Source organism: Hylobates moloch, unplaced genomic scaffold (assembly GCF_009828535.3).
Source record: "Hylobates moloch isolate HMO894 unplaced genomic scaffold, HMol_V3 SCAFFOLD_1, whole genome shotgun sequence".
NCBI lineage: Eukaryota > Metazoa > Chordata > Mammalia > Primates > Hylobatidae > Hylobates > Hylobates moloch.
The window spans coordinates 42,619,158-42,643,267 of NW_026652276.1; the positions used below are offsets into that span (position 1 = coordinate 42,619,158).

General features: G+C 36.5%; 1 pseudogene; it reads right to left on the bottom strand.

Annotated features, from left to right (window-relative positions):
• Positions 1-11,012: 11,012 nt before the first annotated feature.
• On the bottom strand, positions 11,013-12,191 carry LOC116814162 (selenide, water dikinase 1-like; annotated as a pseudogene).
• Between the last annotated feature and the right edge of the window lie 11,919 nt (positions 12,192-24,110).

Here is a 24,110-nt window from a genome sequence, read left to right on the forward strand (position 1 = left end):
ACAGAAACAATCCCTGGCCAAAAGATTGTCAGGAAAGCCAGCTGGCAGGACAGCTGGGCTGATATTGTCCCAGCTCAGTCAATCTGGAAGAGGACATTGACCACTCAGCTAGCAGGGTACAGTAGACCTTTGAGGATCAGTGCATGATTTTAGGTGCTCCTAAAAGAATCTTCAATTTTGAAAAGAACCTGGCATTTGTTAGTTGTCTGTGGAATTTTGAAAAGCTTTTGCATACTGTCAAACTTCAGGTTCTTATGACTTGACTCTTCCGGGATATGTAAGAGAGTTTGGGAGGTTTTTTTTCCTTTCAAACTTTCTTTGACTTGTTTGTAGTTAGGGCTCTTGCCTACATGTGGTTCCCTCTGCCTGGGATGCCCTTCTCCCAGCCTGCACTCCCATAGGCTGCCCTCCCATCATAAGCATATACTTCTTGGGGTGGCTTCCAAGAACTCTCCCTTTTGCCACCAGAGTTGATCACCACCTCATTTGTGATATCACTGATGGTGCTTAGGCCTCTACAAGACCCTTTTCCATGTTGTGTGATCATTATTTATTTTCTGACTTCATTCACTAGGCTGTGAGCTCCTAGAAGGCTACCTTTTTTTTTTTTTTTTTGCCATGGATTTAATACAGATATTATGCCTTTCCTAGTTTCCTCTTCCCACTTCCCGGGCAAGCCAAGCAGTAGGTGCTCTCCTAATGGGTCTTGACACTTGCCATTTATGGAAACACAGACAGGGTTTTCCACTGACCTTCTCTAGGTTGCCTGGCAAGGGCCAACTGGGCAGCTTGTATGCTCAGCACTGGCGTGTACTTCTTCTGAGACGCTGGTAGTAAAACTTAGGTTATTTAGCCCTCTTTTCACAAGGCTACTGTCATGTGAGCCTTATAGAAGGACAGAAGAAGAGGGGACTGGGCCCCTCTTGTGTACCGTATCTGGCCCATCTAACCCACCTCTTAGCAGGAAAGGGGAGCTATGAGTCTACTGACTCTGCCTGTGCATCTCAGCCTGCTCTAGTGTCTCTTGTGCCATGTTCAACTGGGCCCTTTGCCTGACACTAGGCCACTGCTTGGAGATAAAGTGATCAAGAGAAGATGTATACACACATACATACGTACATCTATACATACAAAGTCTGTGAGTTTTGGGGAACAAGTGGTTTGTGGAAAAGCTAAGGTTTAAAGGTCTCCATCAACCCCCAGCAGTCACTCTCTTCCCTTCTACTGATACAAAAAAGAGAAAGACCTTATTACTTTGCCTGAACGTGTTTTCTGCAACTTCCTTGTTATTTTGATTGAAAAGTCTCTTGATTTCTGCCATTGATCCTAGACAAAACTGATTCTTGAGTCCTATTTTGCCTTAGTAAATAATCAGGGTTTCTACTTAAAAACTCAGAGACCGGAAAGTGACAGCAGGTAAATGCACCTACTGGAAAGCTGAAATAAATTTGAAAATCTCATTATTGATACCTGCTAAATTTGCTGCCACTTCATTTAGAGGTGACTTCCAGTATTTGGCATTCCAAAATTAAATATTAGGAGAATCTCTGCTTTTAAGTCAGAAACAGAAAGTTCTCTCTATCACAAATATCTACCCATTATCTTTCTGCAAATTATTAAAAGGATTGATGGCTCAAAAAGGAAACCAGCAGGAAATATAGTAACTTTCCCAGGGTATAAATCCATGTAAGGATTATGCTTGCAGGTAGAAACATTATGTTTCATGTAATCACCATTTGAAATTTTAATTTTGAATTGTGGTACTTGCCCAGGAGAGCCACTATATCAATCTCAAAACTAGGAAAAAAACTTATTCTTTCAACTTGAGAGCTACTTTGGTATTGGTTTATAACATGCCTTTCTCTTAAGACTCCCAAAAATTATATTTTATTATAAAATTCCCCAAATCTTGTATAAAATATTATCTTTATGTAGATAACATCTGGAAAAGTGACCCAGCATTACATAAAAGCAAATCAAGGACGGAGGTAAGAATGGTTCATTCCTGGATTTCCTAATTCGGTTCTTTTGTTATAAACTGTGTATTATTTTACTGGCTTTATGGTTTCACAAACAAAAGGTTCGGCAGAATCTTTGGACATCAAATGGCCTTTATGAAACAATGTCTTGATGAGTTAAATAAAAACGAATCAGAAACACATGGACTCGACTTCCGTTGAAATATAAGAGGACGCACAAATCAAGGCAAAGAGCACTTAACAAACACTGGGTTTGGGTTTCCTGAACCTGAAATGTTAAAATAATTAGCAAAGACTTATTGAGGCTGAAAAATGATCAGTTCCAGTATTTCTAACTCAAAACTAAAATGAGGAGAGGCGGGAGGGTCCTAGAAGAGAAGGGAGTGGTCATGGGGCAGATGGAAACCTTTGAAAATTAGCTTTTCCTCCAAGCTGTGTGTTTCCCAAAGCTCACAAACTTTGCTTTTGTTTATTTTTTTCTCTTTTGCTTTGATTTCCAGATTTCAGCTGAAGACCTATCTAAAATATTCTGAATTGGTTCAGCTGAAGTCTTTCTAGTCCCTTTTCGAAGGCAGAAAACCATGATATTTGGTTAAACAATGCTCTGTTCATTCTTGAATTGAAAGATAAATTCATATATTGGTTATCCAGGAAGTTCAGTTAAGTTGAATTTATTTCCTAGTGAGTTGGACTTCTCAGCATTCCCCAAACCCACGAAATAAATTCTTTCAGAAAGCACTGTGAAAAAGTTGTAAGAAAGAATTATTACGTACTAGACTACAGATTTTAAAATAGATTGTAAGCCTAGAGGAAAAAAAAAAGAAAAGCTTGAATTATTACAATCTGAGATACAACAGTTTCTTTGCTTCATCCTACACTGTATCTGGGATTCCCAGAATTTCTTCTCTGGCCCAGATCTGATGCTTTCTTCTTTCTTCCCGAGTTCCCCTGAGAACTCAGCCTGCTTCCTTAATTCTTCCACAGTTGTTTCTCTCTACTCTTTGCAATTTTTATCTCCAAATCCAAGTCTGGCTGCAGTGTGAAGCAGTTACTCACGACTACTTCAGAAAGCATATATTTTTAAAAATATTATTTTAGATATTTTATTTGTAATAATAGGAAACTGACTGGGGTGACAAAAATAGCAACCAAGGGGAGGTCTCAGAGTAGTGGCAGAGTAATCCCTGATCTCTTGGTTCCTTACTTCGTCTGTCAACTGAAAACTTGAATACAGCAGTCCTGCCTTGCCTCTTATCTCTGAGGGTAGATCTCAGCTCCCAGACCTGCTTACCTGAAGGTCAAGTGGGTCCTTCATTGGCCATGCCTGGAGACACTATGCAGATTGCATCATTAATGTCTACTTGTATTAAGGGAGAAGTTTCCATTTCTAAAGACCTTCTGATTATAGGACATTTGTTCACTACTGCTATGTGTGGTATAAAATCAACCTCTTTGGGCATATTCTCATGTACTCCCTCCTATTTATGAAAAACTATTTTTAAGGTATTTCAGACTCATCAATTTTTAAAGTTAAAAATAATATTTTTATCACTTAAATATGAGATGTTTCACTTAGTCATCAATATAATATATATTTGTTTCCAGTAGGTCCAAAATGTCTGGCACTGTGAATACAATGTGGTCAAGCGCGTGGTGTAATTTAAAACAACAACTGTGAAAGCATTCAGCAAAGCCCAAGAGTTCTAAGGGGGGAGTTCTTCATTAATGCTGTCAGCAAGCACCATCACATTGCTTCCTCTGGATCTCTACTAATAGTATTTTAGCACATGATGTAAAATATAAATAATATTTTGGGTTTGGTGACTACTATTTTTTGTGCATATTGTCTTTCTCTTGTGATGCAAGACCTTTTCAGATGCTTGAGTTCGTTGTTTCTTCTCTTGCCACTCTCATAGCTCCCTTCCATAGAGCAGTTACTATGAGGCTTATGCCTCATTTAATCCTTGAGCAACCCTGTGAAGAAGTTAAATAATCATATTTCATGACAGAACAAATTTAGACTCAGACACATTAATTGGCTCAATACCAAGCCACTAATAAAGTGGAAGAGCCCACATCTGAGCCCAGATCCAATTCTATTTTCTTTGATTTATGTATTTATTTTTATTTTGTTTTGTTTTCTTGAGACAGGGTCTCACTCTTTCGCCTAGGCTGGAGTGCAGTGGTGCAATCTCAGCTTACTGAAGCCTCGACCTCCCAGGCTCAAGCAGTCCCCCCACTTTAGCCTCTCAAGTAGCTGGAACTACAAGTGCATGCCACCACACCCAGCTAATGTACTGTTGTTTTTTGTTTGTTTGTTTGTTTGTTTTTTGTAGAGACGAGGTCTCACTATGTTGCCCTGGCTAGTCTCCAATTCCTGCTCTCTCGTGAGCCTCTCATCTTGGCCTCCCAAAGTCCTGGGATTACAGGGATGAGCTACCATGTCCAGCCCAAGATCCAACTCTAAAGTATATTTATCTCAACAGTCCTCTCCATTTTCTTGGTTGTCTGTACACAATGCCTAGAACTTTCAAAGAAAGGTGCTATCTAAAAACCAGTTCTGAAGTTAGAGTAATAATGGACAGGAAAACTGACTCACTATTTTTTAACTGTATCATTATAAGTCCATAAAATGTTAGAGTGGTAGGGGCATTTATGATCACCAAATTTAACCTCATTTTTACATAGAAAAAAGCCTGCCAGGAATAGAATGTCATCTTCAGAGTGGCACTTAGGCTGCAATCACAGTCCCCACTCCTCAAGCCAGTGTGCTTTCCAATGCATTTACACCTGGTCTGACGAACCATAATATAGACAAAAGAGAAAAACTCCACCAAGGAAAAGCAACTCCACTTCACTAGATCTCCAAAGGTATCACTTTTTATTTATTTATTTATTTATTTTTGAGATGGAATCTTGCTCTGTTGCCCAGGCTGGAGTGCAGTGGCGCAATCTCTGCTCACTGCAACCTGGCCTCCTGGGGTCAAGCAATTCTCCTGCCTCAGCCTCCTGAGTAGCTGGGATTACAGGCATGCACCACCACGCCTGGCTAATTTTTGTATTTTTAGTAGAGACAGGGCTTCACCATGTTGGTCAGGCTGGTCTCGAACTCCTGACCTTGTGATCTGCCCACCTTGGCCTCCCAAAGTGCTGGGATGACAGGTGTGAGCCACCACCCTGGGCCAAGGTATCACATCATTAAGGTTATTGCCAAAGCTACCATTTCTAAAACCAAGAGTTCTGAGGAGAGTTGTGAGTGTTTTGCATTGGATTCTAATGGCTGTCCAATCATTGAATATATGAAGTTCTTTTTGACAGTTGGATGTCAAGACAGAAAAAGGCAGTGTGACCATTTTTCAAATGCCACATGTATGTGTAACATGGGCATGTGCTATAGTACCATTAATTGAGTCCTTGTTTTTTGTTTAGAGTATACAGTTGGGTCTAGAATCACAGTTCAGCAAATCTATAATAGCTCTTCGATTGCTTAGACTCAGGAGTCCTTCCTTATCAGTCCTAAATTATCTTCCTGTGTGTGTTTTTCCTTTATTTGCCACAAGTCCTAGAAATTCAGCTTGTTTTCCTATTTTAGTTTAAAAAGATGATGGAGCAACCACAATTATTTTTATTGAACACTTGTTATACACAAACACTGTCTTTAGTGCTTTACATGCATTATTTTGCTAATCCTTAAGAAGTAGGTCCTATATTATTCCATATTTATAGATGAGGAAACTGAGATACAGATTAAGTAACTTTAGCAGGTTAAATCACAAGAAAGGGACTGAGCTGCTCTGCACTATGTCGTTTTGGTTTCTCCCAGATTTCTCCTTTGCTACTCCTAAAAGGCAGGCACATACTGTATGCCCTTTCCCATCACATTAGAAAAATAGGGTTTTGCTGGTAATTACTGCTATAAAACAGAGTAACACAATCTAAACATTAGTTAGCTATGAGGTAACAGGACCTTACAAAATTCTTTTGATTGTGATTTGTGGTCTGTAGTTTATGACTGCCTCCTGACCTGACAAAAAGAAGCCACAATCCTCTCTGTTCTCTTCTTTCTTTACTCTTTTTTTTTAGATGAAGTTTTGCTCTTGTTGCCCAGGCTGATATGCAAATGGCACGATCTCGGCTCATTGCAACCTCTGCCTCCCTGGTTCAAGTGATTCTCCTACCTCAGCCTCCTGAATAGCTGGGATTACAAGTGTGCACCACCACCCCAGCTAATTTTTTTGTATTTTTAGTAGAGACGGGGTTTCACCACGTTGGCCAGGGTGGTCTTGAACTCCTGACCTCAGGTAATCTGCCTGCCTCAGCCTGTCAAAATGCTGGTATTACAGGAATGAGCCACCGTGCCTGGCTTGTTCTCTACTTTCATTTCCCTGGAGATAGCAGTCTTTTATTCCTGTGTGCCTTTTTGCCTACCTGAAGAAACTGGGGTGTCTAAAGACACTGGTGATGGAGGCTGAAGCAAAGGTGTATCTTGATCCCATCCCACGGGCTCATGTCATTACTGAGCCCCTCCAGACTCCATGGTATGCCCATCCCCAGGTTTCTGTGTATCCCTGAATGATCCCCTCTGGAAAGAGAAGTAGAAGGAAGGAGAGGATAAGGAAGGGAAGAAGAAATATTCTTATCAGTTAACACATAATCAGCGTGTTTTCCTGTAGCATCTTGCTGGTAAAGGTTGAGAGTGTACTTGGACTTAATTTTTCTTTTAAAGAGATTCATCACTTCCCTTTATGGGCATAGTAAAGATAGATATGACTAGGATTATGTGGTGAATTGGGCCATTGACTCCTAGCCTACTGGTTGTCCAGGCTATTGAAAGCAGGCGAGTAAATTTTATGCAGAAATGAGCTCCACTGTTTTTTCATAATCTAGTATTATGCTGACACTGTTATATGTTATAGAATAAAATCATAATTAAAATTTAAAAAAACCAAAGAAGTAATTCCAATGGGAAGACACATGCCTTGGCTCTGCCATTGATTAGTTTTGTGATTTTTGGCATATTCTTTAGCTTTTTGGGGACTCAGTTTCCTAGTTTTTAAAGTGAGAGAAAAAAACTTGTCATTTCTAAGATATCTTTAAGTTCTAATATTCTGTGATTTATAGGAACCATGTGAATAATGGAGGCTTTTGAAGCTTAAAAGTATAGTATTATAATGGATTTTATGCTTTTCTGTTATTTTGAATTTTATTAGACTTTTGGTTCTGGATATTAAAGCAGAATTGAATATTTTTCAATTAGCTCTGTAGGTAGTACTGAACACATGTTTAATTCAGGAAGAAAAAAGCTAAAATCTTGTATTGGGGGAAAAAGAAGTGTTCTTCAGTTTTCTTAGACATTAAATGGCTCATTCAAAGCAACATTTTGATAAATTGTGTAAATGAGAGAAGAACATATGGATTAAATTTTCCTTGAAATACATACGCATTTAAAAATTAAGAAGAAAAAGTGCTTGGCAAAGCCCATTTGGGGTTCTGCCAAATGGAAAACATTTTAAAAATAGTTGAAAGTGTAGTTTTATCTTGAAATGCTACCATATTCACCGAACTTTATTGATTATATATTTTTAAATTTGTTAGTTACTCTCCTTATATTTATTTTTACAGTTTTTTTTAGTGCTCTGGGGGCTTGTTCAATTATAGTACTTTTTTTTTTTAAACAGAAAACACAGTCCATCAGTTACTGAAGAGCACATTAGTGTATCTGTCTCTCCCTGTGTGAATCCTGTTACTTGGACTTCTGTAGAGGTTGCAGTTTGATCTTTCCTGTAGTAATGACTGGCATCAATTTATATCGATATAATGAAAAATTCTAAAGAATACTTTGTGGTAGAGAAATAAAGGAGATCTTGTCTTTGAAGATGCAGAGTACGGCAAGTAACTTTCCAGCAAATCATTCTATTTTAGTGGAGGAGTTTTGAAGGAAGATAAGCCCTGAGTTTCCTGATTATATATAATTCAAACATAGATATTCAAAAGTCTTAGAGATAACATTCTTCCATATGGACAGAAGAGTTTGCTTTGTCTATAGTTCCCATTGTACAACTTGAAGAAGAGAAGAATTATTTTCTCAAAATCTCAAAAATCATATTTCTGCAATTTTCTCGAAATCTCAGAATCACATCTAATTTCTGATCAAATTGGCAACACTCTCTAGTTCTAAGTGTTCAGTTCATCTGGAAAGAACTTGGTGCAATTTGTGTAATTACTTTACAGCTATCTGCAAAACAAACTGTAGGAGTCACGTCTCTGTCGATGAATGTACAGATTTAGGTCACTAGAACATAATCCCGAAACTGACATTCTCGGTGAGATTTTTCTCCTCTTTCGGTTCTCCTTTTTTTTTTTTTTTTTTTTTTTTTTTGACACAGGGTTTCTCTCTCACCCTGGCTGGAGTGTAGTTGCAGAATTACGGCTCACTGCAGTCTTGACCTCCTGGGCTCAGGTGATCCTCCCACCTCCCTCCCAAGTCGCTGGGAATACAGGTGTGTGCCACTACACCCAGCTAATTTTTGTATTTTTTGTAGAGATGGGTTTTCACCATATTTCCCAGCCTGTCTCCTTTCCTTTTTATGATTGAATCCTTTTGAAAAGAATGTTGTTTTGTTATGAAATTTTAATGAACGAAGAATTTATTTTGATGTTAAAATCTTAAACCCTAATAGATGGTACCATAAGGGTTTGTATTCTACTCAGGATATGTCCGAGGAAATGATAAGATTTGTTTGCATAAGATGGTAACAATATCTTATCTTTTGAAGCTAATCGTTAAAACCCAAGAGTATGTGTTAATTGTTGGGTTGTCCTTTTACTTCTATAGCATCAAAATATTATATATTATTGTTAATAATTTTCAATGAATTCTTTATGATTTAAATAAAAATCATTCTTATTGGGCTCATATGTTTTACCCCCACAAAATTGTGAATAGAATTTGTACAGTTTCATGAACTCTGAAATAAAAAATGTAGGCAATTTTCTTTTTTTTTTCTTTTTTCTTACTCAGAAGTTTCCAACACATTTTATTTTGCAGACCACTGATTTGTAGCTTTTTAGGACCAACATCTGTATGAATTCCTATAAAACGTCCATTCGATTTCAGTTCCATAGCAGGCTCTTCCATGCTGCGCACCATGCTTATGGCTGAAGGTCTAGTTATACATGCATAAAGGCTGCCCTACCCACTGGTTCCTGGACGAGGGTGCATCCAAGTTAAAGCCTCTTCCAGGAGGTCCATCTTCGCAGGGGGTCATTTACTTTGGCAATAAGTCAGTTTATGTGCGCGGCTTTGGTGCCTGTGAGCAGGAAGCACCAGAAACGTGCAGGATGTGCTATTTTTTCTCTGATAAAGATGGGCACTTGAGGATCCAGTGCTCTTGTGCTTAATGACAGGAATCCCTCAATTGCTTAGTAGGTTAAAATATAAGGAAGCCTCCACTTTTTGCAACACAAATAACACCTTTCGAGATTGCCTATTTATTCTGGAACTACAAAGTTTAATTCAAGAAAATATAGGTCCCATGAAAGACTTAAAAGTTTTATAAAACTAAAATCTAGTTTTTCCCAATAAATTGTACTTTAGGCAAAACCCTCCCAATGCTTCTAAAATAATACTAAAAGGGGCATCTGATTATACAAGAGCGATTTAAAAAATTAAATATTTATTTGAATAGCAAGTTTAAGTTGGAGCTGCAGTGTTGGCAATGCAGGTTTTTAACACATCACAAAAAGCATGCACAAAAAAGTACTGGTGCAAAGGACAAAATAATGCTAAGAATTAGGCTAAATATCTGCTGATTTCAAGAAAACAAAAAGCCTGAAATCACTGTACAAAATAGAAAATGTATTAAACACTACCATCCACAGAACAGTCTTTATTATTGATTATATGTAAAAATTATTTGCGTAATTATATATTGAATTGTAAATGAGTATTATACATGAGCCTCCTTTCGGAAGGCAATTCCTTGTAGCACTATAGAACATCTAATTACATTGCAAAAAGTAACCTTCCTTGCTATCGATAAAGAAAACAGTTAGTGGTATTACTGTAAATATCAGAAAGGCTACAAAAAAAGAAATAAGATTTCTTTTTTGTCTCTTCAAAGTGTTTTCCATGCAGTGAAGCACTTGCCCTGTTGAACTGAGTGCACTACCAGAGAATGTTCTGGGTTCGAGATGCTCTTGAGAGACAAGACTAGGCTTTTCCAAATCAAACATTCAAAGGAATCATGCAACCCTCTTATGACTGGGATACCGTCATGTGCCACTTACCAATGCTGTCTCTACAGAAAACCATTGAAGACGCTTAAAAAAAAATCAGACTTATGATAAATATACGTAAAATGAAGACACCAACTGCTATTTTACACGACTACTGGTAATGTCTGTGCTATGTGAAAGCACCTTTAAAAAGAGCCTATGCAGCAAGAGCTAAGTGTCTAAAGATTCAAAATGAATCAACAGTATTGGATAACAATATAATTCTCAACTCAGAAGCTGCCTCAAGATTAGGTGCATCTTCAGTTAATGTAACAGGAAAAAAAGGCAATTGATTTTATTTTATTAATTGTATCCACTTACAAACCGACCTAAGGTCACCCGATGTGTAGACACAAAGAGATTTTTTTGTTTATAGTCTTTAATTGAAGTGATGATAAAGGACATAGATCTATTTAAAAACAAAACCAAACAGCTATTTCTGTCTAGATTAAGAGGTGGCCTCGTCAGGCATGTAATCCCAGCACTTTGGGAGGCCTAGGCGGGCGGATCACAAGGTCAGGAGATCGAGACCATCCTGGCTAACACGGTGAAACCCCATCTCTACTAAAAATACAAAAAAAATTTAGCCGGGCGTGGTGGCGGGCGCCTGTAGTACCAGCTACTCGGGAGGCTGAGGCAGGAGAATGGCGTGAATCCGGGAGGTGGAGCTTGCAGTGGGCCGAGATTGTGCCACTGCACTCCAGCCTGGGTAACAGAGCGAGACTCTGTCTCAAAAAAAAAAAAAAAAAAAAAAGAGGTGGCCCCGGGTGTGGGATTCACATTTTGAGTGGCCACTTGTGGTGGGACCTCAATGATCCAGGGTTTGTCTATGATTCTGGCTGTGCAGTTGCCCTTCTCTACAATCCCAATAATCCATGTTTGGTGGCCTTCACCATATTTGGGGGACTTTATCTCTGCACAGAACCGAGCTGCTTGCTGATGTGGTAAACAGATCAGAAGGCCGCCTGAGGTCTCTGGGCAGGTCCAGTGCATGAGGCCGAACATGTTTCCGCATGCCTTGCTCGCTGCAGCCATCTTGGCCAGCACCGGGAGGTTGTGAATTACAAATGACACCTCGTTCCTCTGCTGCTTGGCCAGGTTCTGCACATGGCCCAAAATCCCAAAGCCCATGATGTCAGTGGCCGCGTGGGCATTGAACGTGTGCATGAGTCCGGCAGCTGTACTGTTGAGCCTCGCCATGTTCATCATCGCCTCCTGGTAGGCTGGCTCTACATCTTCTTGGGTGACCACTAGTTTAATCTTATTCCATTTCTCAGGAATATCCAGCCACTGGTGCACAGCCACTGCCACCTGTGTCCCCAGGGGTTTTGTCTACACCAGCACATCTCCTGACACTGCACTGTCTGGCATGATAAATTCATTGGGCTGGCAGACAGTGGTAGCGACTCCTCCCAGGACAATCCAGGGGTTTAGAACTGTTTGGCTGCCTGTTACAGACGTTCCTGCTTCTTCAGCTGCGTCTATAAAACCTCGGATAATCAGAGGCATCACTTTATCCCTTTCTCTGTCAGTCATTTTATTACTGACTCCAAGGAGCATCAGCATATTGTCACATTCCATGACCCCCGTTGTGTAGAGGTCACTGAGAACACTGACACATGCTATCCTGCCCATCATGTAAGGGTCGTCTACGATCGGGTAAATGTAATCTATGGTTTGAACCAAGGAAAGCCCACCGTGCCTCAAAGAAATGACACAAGTATCCATTCCAATGCCAAGCCTTGGCATAACGGCTCCCAGAAACTGCTCATCTTCTTGGAAGTGGTTCTCCTGTAAAGATTCCAGCAATTTTTGCAGGACATCTTGGGGCACTTTGCAGCCTGTGTCCTTCAGTTCAGTGAATCTGGTTAGCCAGAAGCTCCTGTCCAATTCGTAACTTTCTGGGTTAAAAGGACTCCCGCGTACACATGGTTCTTGTGCCCCGCGCTCTTCTCAGCTCAGCCCCTCCCCTCCCTCTGGGGGTTGACTGGTTTCTTTATGGATCCACTAGCTTGCTTTGCGCCCTCCGCCTCCTCCCGAAAACGGGCCGCCGGCCGCTCCCACAATGCACCGGGCGCGGCCGGGCTCCCTTAGCGTCGCTTGAATAAAAATGCCGCGGTCCGGGCCCGCGCTTGGGCGCCGCGGGGGCTCCGCTGGCTCGGCGCGGCCCTGCGGCAGCCAGGCCGCCGTGCTCCCCCAATGTAGGCAATTTTCTGTAACAACTCAGAGCAGACACAGAAGTGAAGACCTAGATGATACCTTGGAACTTCTCATGTGCTGGGTTTTGTGTTTAAAGGCCATTCAACGTAATACAGCATATTTAAAACACGAAGGAAGTAATTTTTAAATGCTTTATTTTATGTACTTAGGGAATGTTATAAATACTGTAAAATGTTTACTCTCCAAACACTTTAAATATAAATTCTTTTATTCCTTGGTGTATTTGAAAGTAGTAGCATTTATTTAGTAAGTCTGAAAGACGAATGTAATTATTTTGCTGATAGTATTATGGAAAGTTATTTCAGTTCATTAATAAAGGAAGCTAGGTACTTAAATGCCTTAAAGTGTAAGGGGTTAATTTATCATTGGTAAGTTAGACTTGAGTTTATCACAGTGGTTTGGAGAATTGGATTATTGTCATAGTTTCTCAGTTACCATGAGAACTTACTTTTTTAAAAAATCAACTTTATCAAGGTATAATTTACATGAATAAAATGCACCCATTTTAAGCGTACACTTTAGATGAGTTTTACAAATCTGTACATCTGTGGAACTACCATCACCACAATCAGGATATAAAACATCTACATAACCCAGAAAGTTTCTTCATGTTCCTTTGCAGTCAATCCCCTCCCCTACAGACCCTAGGAAAACACTGATGTACTTTACACCACAATAGATTAGTTTTGTCTGTTGTAGAATTTGATATAAATTCAATTACAAAATATGTACTCTTTTGTGTCTCACTTCTTTCACACAACATCATGTTTTCAGATTCATTTGTGTTGCATGCATCAGTAGGTTACATTTAGGCTGTTCACAACTTTTGGTTATTATGAATAAAGCTACTATGAACATTTATGTACTAGTCTTTGTGAGAACATAGGTTTCATTTTTCCTGGGTAAGTATCTAAAAGTGAAATTGATGGGTTCTATTATATATTCAACTTTATAAGAAACTGTCAGATTGTTTGTCTAAAGTGGTTGCATCATTTTTTACTCTCACTGACACTTGCTGACACTTGGTATTATTACTCTTGTTAAAATAAGCAAAAGAAGTAAAAAGCTGAAGAATCTAAAAAACCAACAACTCTTCTTGTATCTGTAAGAGGAGTGAGGACACAGGGAAAACTTCAAAATTGGAAAGACCAGCAGGGGAACACAGAGAATCACAATTTACTAGAATAGACACCCACAAACAGAAACCTCCATATTCTGTTCTTCTTAACAAGGCCTGTCCTCAGGAGAAACTATTTTATCAGGCCTGAATCTGCTGGGGTTTAATCAGAGCCTTACCCACCAAGGGGAAGAGAAATGCCCAACTCCAGTTTTCCACATGGAAAAGGAGAAATACCCAACTCCAACTTTTTCCACCCATCCTGTCTCACAGGGAGAGGGGAGAAAACTGAGAAGCACTGGTAAAGCTCATAGTTCAGGGGCACAGGCTCCCTAAAAGACTGAGAACTAATCACGGGAATATAGAAAACCACGTTGCCTTACTACCATGTTATTAAAGGCCTATTTACCCTGTACATCATTTTACCCCATGTATCATGTCTACCTTTTAACAGAAAAATTATAAGATATCCAAAAAGGCAACAAGTGTGGTTTGAAGAGACTGACAAGCATCAGAACCAGAGTTAGATAAATCAGAAATGTTGATATTTAACCAGGAATTAAAACAAATAATTACTAGTATGCCAAGAGCTTTAATGGATAAAGGAGACAACATGCAAGAACACGTAAATAATGTAAGCAGAGAGATGGAGATTCTAAGAAAGAGTAAAAAGATGTACTAGAGATAAAAAATACTGTAACAGAAATGAAAAATGCCTTTCCTGGGCTTATTAGTAGACTGGACATTCCTGAGGAAAAAATCTGTGAGCTTGAAGATATATGACAACAGAAACTCCCAAAACAGAAAGGCAAAGAGAGAAGAGACTGAAAAAACAGAACAGAATATCCAAGGACTGTAGGACAACTAAAAAAAGGTATACCATTTGTTTAATGCAAATACCAGATGGAGAAGAAAGAGAAAAGGAACAGAAGAAATACTGGAAGCAATAATGACTGAGAATTTCCTTAAATTAATGTCAGATGCGAAATCATAGATCCAGGAATCTCAGAGAACACTAAGCAGGATAATTGCCAAACAAAATCTGGGCATTTTATATTCAAATTTCAGAGAATCAAAGATTTTTTTAAATTTTTGAAAGAAGCCAGAGTAAAAACACCTTACCGAGAGAGGAGCAAAGGTAAGAATTGTATCCATCTCCCCGAAAACTATACAAGCAAGAAGAGAGTGGAGTGAGACATTTAAAGAGTTAAAGAAAAAAACCCATCAACCCTGAATTTTGTGCCCTATAAAATTATTCCCAAAACTGAAAGAAAAATCAATAATTTCTCAGCAAAACAAAAATGAGGACATTTGCTGCAAATATACCTGCCTTGCAAGAAATGTTAAGAAAAGTTCTTTAGAGAGAAGAAAAATTATATAGGTCAGAAATTCGAATTGACTTAAGGAAAGGAACAGCATGGGGGAATGAGTAAGTGCAAGTAAAATAAAAACTTACTTTATTCTTAATCTAACACAACAATTTGTTCAAAATAATATCAACAATGTATTCAATTTTATAGATATAGATATGTTTACATATAAGTAAAATGAATGACAGCAATGAGGCAAGTGAGGGAAGGGAAGAATTGAAATATCCTGTTATTACAAAGAATAACAGACAATAAATCGTGACAGAGCAAGACCCTGTTTCAAAAAACAAAAAGAAAAAAAAGAAATTGTACTATGGTGAAGTTGTGTAGTGTTTTTTTAAAGTGGGCTTGGATTTGTCATGAATGTATATTGCACACTTTAAGACAACCACTAAAAGAGAAAAAAAAGAAGCATGGAGAAGCGTGGCTAATATGCTAAGAAAGGAGAGAAGATGGAATTACATAAAATACTAAATTAAAACAACAAAAGCCAGAAAAACTATGGAAGACAAAAACAAAAACAAAGAAAAATGGCAACAGATAGAAAACAGTAAAAATGTAGTAGATATTAATCCAACTATATTAATAATCACTTTAAGTGTCAATAGTCTAAATAAACCAATTAAATGGCAGAGATTGAAGAGTAGATTAAAAAAAAAGACCCAAATACACGTCTGCAAGAATTCCACTTTAAATACAAAGACATATATAGATTAAAAGTAAAAGAAGGAAGATAGATATACCATGCTAATACTAATTTAAAAAGTAAAAGTAGCTATATTAATTTCAGACAGAGCAGACTTCAGAGCAAGGAAAGTTATCAGGGATAAAGAGGGGCATTATATAATGATAAAGAGGTCAGTTCACCAAGGAGATATAAAAACTTTAACATATATCACAACAGATTGTCAAAATATGTGAGATAAAAAGTGATAGAACTGCGAGGAAAAATAGATGAATTCACTCTTGTACTTACAGATTTTAACACTCTGTCAGAAATGAACAGATCCAGCAGGCAGAAAATCAATAAGGACATAGTTTAACTCAACAGCCTCATCAGTCAACTGTATATAATTGACATCTATAGACTACTACATCCAACAACAACAGTTTACACATTTTTCTTAAATTCACATGGAACATTTATCAAGATAGATCAAATTCTGGGTCGCTGAAAACACACCTTTAGAAATTTAAAATTACAGAAATTAAAAAATGTCTGCCCTCAGACCACAGTGGAATTAAACTAGAAATTGATAACAAAAAGGTAGCTGGGAAATCCCCAAATACTTGGAGATTAAACAACATGTTTCTAAATAACACGTGGTCAAAGAAAAAATTTCAAGAGAAGTTTAAAGATATTTTGAACTAAATGAAAATGAAAATACAACTTATCAAAATTTGGGGAGTGAAGTGAAAGCAGTGCTTAGAAGGAAATTTATAGCATTGAAAGCATATATTAGAAAAAGGAAAGATTCAATAATTGAAGTCTCCACCTTAGGAAACTAGGAAAAGAATAAAAAATTAAATCCAAAGTAAGCAGAAATAGTAAAAAATAAGCGCAGAAATCAGTGAAATTTAAAACCAGGAAATCAACACAGAAAAACCAGCAAAACCAGAAGCAAAAGGCCAGAAGCTGGTTTTTCTAAAAAGATCAATACAATTGATAAGCCTCTAGCCAGGCTAAGAAAAAAAGAAGGAAGACACAAATATTAGTATCAAAAATGAAAGAAGAAACATCAGTACAGACCCCATAGACATTAAAATGATAATTAAAATGATGATAAAGAAATATTATGATCAACTCTATACTCACTAAATTGATAACCTAGATGAAATAGACCCATTTTTTGAAAGACACAAGTTTTCAAAACCCAAACATGAAGAAATAGACAATCTAAATTAAAGAAGTTAAATCAATAATAATATTCTAAAAAAGAAATGACTCATCTGTCATGAACCTACCATGAAAGATGGGTTCACTGGTGAATTCTACCAAATATTTAAGAAGGAAATTACATCAATTTTCTGCAATCTCTTCCTAAGGAGAGAAACAGAGAGAATACTCTTTCTGTGAGACCAGCATTACCCTAAGACAAAAATCACACAGACATTACAAGAAAGGAAAACTGCAGACCAATACCTCTCATGAATTTATAAATGCAAAACTCCTTAACAAAATATTAGCAAATTGAATCCAATAATTTAAAAAAAGAAATATACAACATGACCAAGTGGAATTTATCCCATGTATGCAAGGCTGATTTAACATTTGAAAACCAATTAATGTAATTTATCACATCAAAAAGCAAAAGAAAAAAATCACATAATCATATTCATAGGTGCAGAAAAAGCATTTGATAAAAATCTAACCGCCATTCATTATAAAAATTCTCAGCAAACTAGGAATAGAGTGGGAATTTCCTCAGCTTGGTAAAGAATAGCTACAAAAACCTATATCTAACATTATACTTAATGGTGACTAAGATTGGGAATAAGGTAAGCATGTCCTCTTTCATCAGTGCTTTTCAACATTGTACTAGTAGTCCTTGCTAATGCAATTAAACAAGAAAATGAAATAAATAAATGTTACAGAGATTGAGATTAAACAAGTAAAATTTTCTTTGAAGATAACATGATTTCTTACATAAAAAATCTGAGAGTCAACAACAAAAACTCCTGGAACTAATAAATGATTATAGAAAGCTTGCAAAATACAAAGTTAATATACAAAAGTCAATTGCTTTCTTATATACCAGCAATGAACAAGACGAATTTGAAATTAAAAACATATATCAATTCTTTTCAACTTGATCTATAGGTTTAATGCAATCCCAATAAAAATCTCGGCAAGTTATTTTATGAATATCAGCAAACCGATTGTAAAGTTTATATGGAGAGGCAAAAGACCCAGTCAACTCAATATTGCAGGAGAAGAACAAAGTTAAAGGATTGACACTACCCAATTTCAAGACTTACTATACAGCTATAGTATTCCAGATAGTGTGGTGTTGTTGAAAAAACAAATAAATAGACCAAAAGGCAAGAACAGAGAGTCCAGAAATGGCTGAAAACTCCCCAAATTTGGGGAGAGAAATGGACATCTAGATTTATAAGGTGCAAAAATCCCCAAATAGTTTGAACCAGAAAAGGAATACACTGAGACACAGTATAATTAAGTTGTCAAAAAGACAAAGATAGGGAAAATTTTGAAATCAGGAAGAAAAAATTGACTCACATCACATACAAGTAAAGTACCATAAGACTATCAGACAATTTCTGAGCAGAAACTTTGCAGGCCAAGACAGAGTAGGATGATATATTCAAAGTGCTGAAAGGGGGGAAAAAAACTGTCAACCAAGAATGCTTTATCTGGCAAAGCTGTTCTTCAGAAATGAAAGAGAGATAAAGACTTTACCAAACAAATAAAAACTGGAGGCATTCAATACCACTAAACTTGACTTACAAGAAATAATAATGATTCCAGGTACAGTGGTTCATGCCCATAGCCCCAGCACATTGGGAGTCTGAGGTGGGAGGATCACTTGAGCTTGGGAGGTCGAGGCTACAGTGAGCTGTGATTATGCCATTGCACTTCACATGGGCAACAGAGAAAGACTCTGTCTCAAAAATAATAGGAAAAAAATTGACTAGGTTTGGTGGCTCATGCCTGTAATCTCAGCACTTTGGGATGCTGAGGTGGGTGGATCACTTGAGGTTGGGAGTTTGAGACCAACCTGGCCAACATAGTGAAACCCCATCTCTACTAAAAATACAAAAAACTTTAGCCAGGGGTGGTGGCAGATGCCTATAATTCCAGCTACTCAGGAGACTGAGAGAAGAGAATTGCTTGAACCTGGGAGGCGGAGATTGCAGTGAGCCGAGATCATGCCACCGCACCCCAGCCTGGGCAACAGAGTGAGACTCTGTCTCAAAAAAAAAGGAAAAAATAATAAAGGAAGTTCTTCAAGTTGAAAAGAAAAGGATGCTAATTAAAAATGTAAAAACATAACTGTACAAAGCTCATTAGCAAAAAAAGTATAGTTAAATTCAGAATTCTGTAATTTGTAATTGTGTATAAACTACTTTCAGCTCTAGTAAAAGGGTGAAAAGACAATGTATTTTTGAAACTACAATAATTTGTTAATGGATACGTAATATTTAAAAATTTACATTGTAACATCAATAAGTTGAAATGTGTGTGGAGGAGAAGTAAAGTATAGAATTTGTATATGCAAATGAAGTTGTATGACCTTAAAATTGGTTGTTATAACTATAATGTTTTATGTAGCCTCATGGTAACCACAATAAAAAAACCTGTAGTAGATACACAAAAGACTCGGAGAAAGAAATCAGAGCCTATCACCACAAAAAGTAATCAAATTGTAAGGGAAGACAGCAAGAGAGAATGAAAGGAACAGAGGAATTACAAAACAGTCAGAAAACAATTAACAAAATGTCAATAGCAAATCCTTACCTATCAATAATTACTTTAAATATGAATGAATTAAATTCTTCAATCAAAAGACATACAGTAGCTAGATGGATGAAAAAAAAAAACAAGATCCAAGTACATGCTGCCCACAAGAGACTCACTTTAGCTTTAAGAACATGCATAGGCTGAAAGGTGAAAAAAATAGAAAAAAAAAATCCATGCAAATGGTAACCAAAAGAAAGCAGGGTGGCTATACTTACATTAGAAAAAAATAGCCTTTCAATAAAAAACTGTCAACAGAGACAGTAGATCATCACAGAATGTTAAATGGGTCAACTCATCAAGAATATATAACAATTATAACTATATCTGCACTAAACATAAGAGAACTTAACTATATAAAACAAATATTAAAATAACTGAAAGGAGAAATAAACAGCAATATAGTAATAGTAGAATACTTTAATACCCCACTCTCAACAATGGATAGATCACCCACATAGGAAAATCAATAAGCAAGCAGTGGATTTGAATACCATTGTATAATCAATGGACCTAACAGACACATATAGGACATTTTATCCAACAGCAACAGAGTATAACTTTTTCTCAAGTGCATATGGGACAGTCTCCAGGATAAATTATATGTTTCAAGAAGACTGAAATTATATCAAGTATCTTTTCTGACCACAAAGGTAGGAAACTAGAAATCAGTAACAAGAGGAAAATTAGAAAATTCACAAATCCATGGAAATGAAGCAACATGCTCCTGAACGACCAATAGGTCAAAAAGAAATCAAAAGGGAAATTAAAACTATTATGAGATAAACAAAATTGAAAACACAACAAACTAAAAGATATGGATGCAACAAAAGCAGTTCTAAAAGGAAAGTTTAGGCCAGGCGTGATAGCTCACACCTGTAATCTCAGCACTTTGGGAGACCAAGGCGGGTGGATCACCTGAGGTCGGGAGTTTGAGACCAGCCTGACCAATATGGTGAAACCCCATCTCTACTAAAAATACAAAATTAGCCAGGCATGGTGGTGCATGCCTGTAATCCCAGCTACTCGGGAGGCTGAGGCAGGAGAATCTCTTGAACCCGGGAGGCAGAGGCAGTGATGAGCCGAGATTACGCCATTGCATTCCAGCCTGGGCAACAAGAGCAAAACTCTGTCTCAAAAAAATAAATAAAAAAAAATAAAAAAGTCAAAAAAGGAAAGTTTATAGCTATAAATGCCTACATTTAAAAAGAAAGATATCAAATAAATAATCTAACTTTACACTTTAAGGAACTAGAAAAACAAGAACAAACCAAGCCCAAAGTTAGCAGAAGAAAGAAAATAATAAAGATTAGTGCTAAAATAAATAACATAAAAACAGAGAAACAATGAAAAAGAATAAAAGGAAGAGTTAGTTTTAACAAAAATAAACAAAATTGACACACCTTTAGCTAGACTAACCAAAAAAAGAGATGACTCAAATAAATAAAAAGAACAAAGAGGAGACATTACAAATGATACCACAGAAATACAAAAAAGACCACTATGAACAACTATATACCAATGAATTGTATAACCTAGAAGAAATAGATAAATTCTTAGAAACATATGATCTATGGATACTGAATCAGAAGCATGAAAAAAAAATAGAAAGCCTGAACAAACCAATAACAAATAAGAAGATTGAATTGGTAATCAAAAACCTCCCAACAGGCCAAAGCCCAGGAGCATAAGTCTTCACTGGTGAGTTCTACCAAAATTTAAAGAATACTTGATGCTAATTTTTCTTCAATTCTCTTAAAAAATTGAAGAGGAGGAAACAGTTCCATCCTTATTTTATGAGGCCAGCATTATCCCCATAACAAAGCTAGATAAAGACATTACAAGAAAAGAAAAGTACAGGTCAATATCCTTGATGAACACAGATGCAAAAAATTTTTTCGAAATACTAGCAACCAAATTCAACAGCACATTAGAAGAATCATACACCATGATCAAGTGAGATTTATCCCCGTAATGCAAGGATGCTTCAATATGCACAAATCAATAAATGTGATACACCATATTAACAAAATGATGAATAAAAAGCATGATTATCTCAATACATGCATAAAAAGCATTGACAATATTCAACATGTTTTTATGATAAAACCTCTCAACAAATTGATATAAAAATAATGCACCTTAACATAAAAAGACCATTTGTGTAAAACTCACAGATAATATTATATACTCAACTATGAAAAACTAAAAGCTTTTCCTTTAAGATCAGGAATAGGACAAGAGTGCTCACTCTCATCAATTCTATTCGACATAGTACTGGAAGTTCTAGCCAGAGAAATTAGGCAAGGAAAAGAAATAAAAGGCATCCAAATCAGAAAGGAAGAAGTAAAATTATTCTGTTTATAGATAACATGATTTTATATATAGGAAATCCTAAAGACCATACCAAACAACTGTAGTATCTAAAACTAAACTAAAATTAATAAATGAATTCAGTAAAGTTGCAGGATACAAAATCAATATACAAAATCAGTTGCATTTCTATACATTAATGACAAAAATATCTGAAAAAGATATAAAGAAAGGAATTCCATGTATAATAGCATCAAAACATAAAATACTTAAGAAAAAATTTAATTAAGGAAATGAGAGATATATGCACTGAAAACTATAATATATTGATGGAAGAAATTGATGAAGGCACAATTAAATGGAAAGATATCCCATGTTCATGGGTTGGAAGAATTAGTACTGTTAAAATGCCCATACTACCCAAAGTTTTCTATAGATTCATTAGAATCCCTATCAAAATTTCAATGGCATTTTTTTTGCAGAAATAGAAAAAACAATTTTAAAGTTCATATGGAATCATGAAAGACCCTGAATAGCCAAAGAAATCTCGAGAAGGAATAAAACTGGAGGGGCATCATCACACTTCTTGCTTTCAAACTGTATTACAAAGCTATAGTAATAAAAGCAATATCTTACTGGCATAAAATCAGACACTCAAAATAATAAAAAATAAAGTTATTCCATATTTATCCTGGAATAAATCCTGTTCATATGCCAATAGAATAATAAAGAGCCCAGAAATAAACTTATGCATATATGGTCAAATAATATTTGATAAGGGTATCAAGAATAACAAAGGGAAAGGATGGTCTTTTCAACAAATGGTGTTGTGTTGAGAAAACTGTAATGTCCACGTGTAAAAAAATGAAATTGGACCCCTATCTAATAACACTCACAAAAATTAACTCAAGATAGATTAAAGTCTTAAACATAAGACCTGCAACTATAAAACTCATAGACAAAAACATAGGAGAAAAGCTTCTTGACAATGATCTTGGCAGTGATTTTTTGGATATGATACGAAAAGCATAGGCAACAAAAGTAAAAATAAACAAGTGGAAATACATCAAACGAAAAGTTTCTGCACAGCAAAGGAAACAATTAAGTAAAAGGCCACCGATAAAAGAAAATACCTGCAAACCATATATCCAGTAAGGCGTTAATATCTAAAATACATAAAGAACTCATACAACTCAGTAAAAAACAAAACAAAACAAAATAACAACAATACAAATGGCCAATAGGTATATGAAAAGGTGCTCAATATCACTGATCAACAGAGAAGTGCAAATCAAAACCACAATGAGGTATGAGGTACTACCTCACTTCTATTAATATGGCTACTATTAAAAAAGACAAGAGATACAAGTGTTGATGAAGATGTGGAGAAGAGAACCTTGTGCACTGTTGGTGGGAATGTAAACTGGTATAGCCATTATGAAAATAGTATAGAGGTTTCTCAAAAAATTAATAATAGAACTGTCATTGATCAAGCAATCCCACCCATGGAAATATATCCAAAGAAAATGAAATTTGTATGTCAAATATAGATATCTGCACTCCCATGTTCATTGCAGAATTATTCACAACAGTCAAGACAGGGAAACAACCTAAGTGTCTGTTGAGAGATGAATGAATTTTATACATACATGATGAAATATTATTTAGTTATGAAAAGGAATAAAATCCTATCGTTTGGGGGAAATGAGAAGATGCTGGTCAAAGCATACAAATGTTCAGTTATAAGATGAATAAGTTTTATATTCTGGCAGAATATTTTATGCCAGGACTATAGTCACCTGTTGTAGATGACTATAGTTAACAATAGTGTATTGTATATTTGAAAATTTCTGAGTGTTGTAGATTTCAAATGTCACTACACAAACAAAAAATCATAATTCTGTGAAGATAGATGTGTTAACCTGATTGTGGTAATTATCTCACATCATAAGTGTATGTCAAATCATCACATTATACACCTTAAATATATACAATATTATTTGTCAATTACACCTCAATAAACTAGGTTAAAAAAACAAAAAACAAAAAAAACTAGTTACTTGTAAACCAGCAAGCACCATGACCTCATCTAGGGCAAATTAGGTACCTCTGCAGTCAGGTGATGCTGTCTTGCAATAGAGTCCTTTGGCTTTTTCTGGATACCATAAGTTTACCAGTAGATGTGATGATGGGTTGTCCTTTCCAGCCAGGTCACAAACAGCCACACTTAATCTTCCTCAAATACATCAAGTGCATTTTTAGCTTCAAGTCTTATTCATGCCATTTCCTCCAAATCAAGAATAGCTTTATATTAGTCAGAATCCTGGCAACAGGATCACTACATAATTTTCAGGGCC